Source organism: Nelumbo lutea, chromosome 1 (assembly GCF_056320005.1).
Source record: "Nelumbo lutea isolate HS-2025 chromosome 1, American lotus-T2T, whole genome shotgun sequence".
Lineage (NCBI taxonomy): Eukaryota > Viridiplantae > Streptophyta > Magnoliopsida > Proteales > Nelumbonaceae > Nelumbo > Nelumbo lutea.
In genome coordinates this window covers 221,288,032-221,292,569 of record NC_142684.1, presented here as the reverse complement: position 1 = coordinate 221,292,569, position 4,538 = coordinate 221,288,032, and positions in this window count along the sequence as shown.

The following is a 4,538-nucleotide window of genomic DNA, read 5'->3' as shown; positions in this document are numbered from 1 at the left end:
AATTGCCACAACAATGTTAGGTACAAAAACATCATTATTAGGGGAAATATCAGGCTCATGCTCAAAGGATATACTTGAAACTGTATCAGTTGAACTTGGGATCTCAGATGAATTGACGGAGAGTGGTGTAGGTTCTTTTATCTGAGCATGTGTGGAGTCAATCCTCCCCCAGTGGCACTGACATACCTGTGAGGTTGCCCGTAGTGGAACAGACAGTGGGATTGTAGTCGCTGATGGTGGAGGTGGATCAGATGAAGGAATAAATGACACAGGAAGAGGGACTTCAGATAGTGGGATTGTAGTTCTCCTCCCCAAAACACTCCCCCTGAGGAAAACCACCCAAGAAAAAGATAATAAGTTTAAAAAAGGTAACATCCATAGCAATGATTAAAGTATCGGTGTCGGATATCATATGGGAGACTTCGAATATAGATACATTTTGGAAACGCATGGATACAAACGAAAAAAATATGAAAATAGATGGATATGTTAGGGAAATACATACAAATTCCACAAATACATTAATGACACTAAATTTAAGACCAAAAGTCATGAATAATATATAAATACATAGAAAATGTATATTTTAATGGTGTATATGAAAAGATATATTACAATTAATATAGTGGGATACCTAGATATCATATAATTTTATTTATAATACATAAATCAAGAATCAAAGACACTAAACACATGTGCATATTATATTTTAATTATTATATCACTTATTTTGTTATTTTACTATTTTAATTTTTTAACATTAACAAAAAAATCAACTAAATATTAAATTCTCAAATGTAAATTAAAATACCAATTAATAATTAACAAAAAAAATACAATATTAACTTAAAGTATATCAAATCTGTTAAAATTTCTAAGATACATATCCTATACAAATTCATAATCTTTAATTACTAAAATAATTATTCCATTGTTAATAATTTTATTTCTATAAATAATTTGAACTAAAAACATTTTTTGAAATAAATGTATATTAGTAAATTTGATAGGTTCAATTTAATATTATATCCCTCAATATTTTGTAAACAATATCTTTATTTTTTATAAATAATAAATATATTGTTATTAATTGTTAATGTGAATTAAAATATTAATTAATAATTTTTACAAATATATGCAAAATTTAAAATGTATATCATGTGCAATTTAAATATTAAAGTAATTATTTTATTAATAATATTTTATTTATATAATTTTATTGATATTAAAAATCATCTTTTTATATAAATATGGACTTGATAGATTATTTGTTCTATTAATTTATAAAATACTATTTTTGAATATTATTGCTTGGAATAGTTATAACTGTTAAATATAAATGAGCTTTTTTGTTTAATTTTTATGTTGACACAAAAGACTAATAAAATTTATTTGATTCCATTTAATAACATAAGATAAAGCTTGGCTTGATGGTTGAGAGTGTGGTGAAAAGATAGCGTGTTTAAATGACTTGGGCTCAAATTGGTATAACTACATTTTTTATGAAGTAGAGACACGGCGTTTCGCACGTATCGTCTCGTACCAGTGCGTAGTGTCCGATACATGTCAGATTCATATGGATGCAATACGAACGACTTACAAGATACTGTACCGTTATTGGTATAACTACATTTTCTATTTGTTGTGTATCCTGTACCGTTATTAACCAATGCCGGTATGGGAATATCTTATCAATATTTTAGTCCTTGATCCATAGTGACAAATAGACCTATTCATGGGCCAGGTAGCCCGATGGCCAGACACAGCCCGCACCCCGCTCAGGCTTGGTCATGTAATTAGGCCCGCGAGCCTGACCTCGGGCCTAACATAGTAAGCTCGACTGTGTTACGGGCCAGGCTCGGGATTTGTCAAAAAATCCTGGCCCAAGCCCGGCTTGGCCCAACTTAGCATTATATAATTTAAAAATACATAATATGTATTTTATATATTATATAAAATATATAATTAATATAATATTTATTGAAATTTATATATTTATAATTTAATATATACTTTATAATTTCTCTCTATCTCTCTATTCAGCCACTTCAGCAGTAGTAACAATATGGGATAAACTTCAGGCTTGGGCCCAAGCCTGGGCTTTGGGCTTTTTATGAGGGTCGGGCTTAGGCCCAAGTTGTAGGCCCGATGGTCGGGCCGGGCTTAGGCTCGGGCCTTAGAAAAATTTGTTAATATAGAGTGAAAGCCCGGCCTGGCCCGGCCCATGAACAAGTCTAGCGACAAACCTACTCCCCGACATTGGATCATAACACAGCAATACCCTTTTGGTTTTAAGCATACCCAAGGAAAACACATTTCTCTTGGCCTTAGGATCCAATTTTTTGTGATGAGGACCAAGATTGTGAATAAAGGATACACACCCAAAGACTCTCAAAGGTATATGAAATATTTCTCCGTCTTGAAAAAACAACCTGAAAGGTGCTTTAAATCCCATAGTGCATGAAGGAACACAACTAATCAGATATGCAGCTGTGATAACTGCATCCCCCAAAAATGAATAAGAAAGATGACCTAAACGATTATGCCAGGGCATCATTTGACTCACTGAATCTGATCCACTACTACTGCTACTACTAACATGATGGCTCTGATGCCTCAGAATCTCATTTAGAATGTAGACTCTCACTTCACGACCACTCCCAATCGTCCTCTTTGACTCCAAATCCTGCGAAACACAATTACCAGGAAGAAAGGTCATTGAACAGTTCAAATTTTCTATCAAAGAGCTTAGTGAAAGAAGATTAGTGTGGTGTTTAGGAACATGTAAGACAAAGGATAAAGTAATGTCATTAGTTACTCTAATTGTTCATTTCCCAACAATAGGAATATGGAAACCTTCTGTTATAGAGACTTTATCTCTACCATAACACAATTAGTAAGAACTAAAAATGGTAGATATATTGGTCATGTGCTCAGATGTTCCTAAGTCTATAATCTATGGAGGTCTCTCCTTACTTGAAGTGGATACATGATTTGCAACTACATATGAACTACCTATATGAACAAAGGAAATAGTATGGTTGGATCTTGCATTGTTCTGTCCATCCGAATAACTATAACTGGCTGAATCCTTCTTACTCATAAGTTGTCCATACTTTTTCAATCCAGTCCTCACTGCTATTGCTACTATTGCAATTGACTCCAACTCTCCATTTTACTTTAAACAATTCAAAAGTAGAAAATAATTAGGTAGATAGCCTAAAAGATCAAATCGTTATCACACACAAAGGTAACATCCTTTTCGAAAGAAGAAAACCCTATATGGGGAGAAATTTCTCTCTTTCCATTGTCTCCCACTAGAGAGAAAAAGTGAATCGGCCACTCCAGAAGGCCTAGAAAATTCTAGAAACCTAACCACCCCTATAGAATACGTAGAGAAGTCCAACAATATTTGAGCGACCAAGATCATATCAAAATTGAAAACTCCAACTTAACAAGGACCCTTCCTCGAACTCCACTTCTTCTTGATTTTGATGCCAAACCCAAAATATAGATCACCCTCATGATGACTATATCACACCAAAAAATCCAAGAACTGTGCAATATGAAGTAGATCGATCAGCCCTTTATCTCCTCATGCAATCGGTTGATCTAGGACTGCATGGAAAAAACTCTAAGAAACCCTAGCCGAGCTCTGATACAAAGTAGAAAAGTGCTGAAGTAAAAAATCTATAAAAGAAAATGATATTTCTTAAAGAAGAAGAGAAGAGATTTGAGAGAGAAAAGAGAGCAATAATGCTGGCAATCCTCTTCACTATTATTTATATTCTAAAATAACAAACAGTACAAAGACCATTATGCCTCTATATGGTGGTAACACATAAAACAACATAAAACAATTAAGATAACTGCTCAAAAAAGGACCCAACAAGAGTGTTGTGGTATCCACTTCCTATCTAAACAATAAATAATTAAAATTACCACTATAGGCTACATAATTTGTCTAAAACATCAACAATTATTATATTAAAAGTATTACTTTTATTGGTATTAGGGACCAAAAGTTGCCCTTATTGGCTAGAATCCCAATATTTTTCAAAATTAACTAACATAGTGCCAATAAAGTAATAAGAGTGTTTTTGTTAGAATCTTAAAGTTTAAAAGGGTATTTATTGCAAATTAAAGTTCAAATGTGTAATTGTCACTTCCCCAAAGTATAGGTAGTTATTTGCAATTTACCCTAAAAACCAAAGGGAAAAAGGGAAGGTATGTTCAAGGGCAATACAATAGGCTTTATCTTTTTATCAACATAAAATGATTAGGCTCGAGCTCGAGCCCCACTCGACCATTACACATAAACCCGACCCTTACATAAAGACTGCAGCTCCAATTGGACAAATATATTAATTATTTATTTTTAATAACTTTATATATATCATATAATATTCTCTATATGTTATAATATACATAATACTTTTTCAATATTATTGTTATTGTTACAATTTTTAATAATCTACAATTATTGTTATTATATTTTTTATTATATGTAATATTATTGGATGCAAGTCCGAAACATA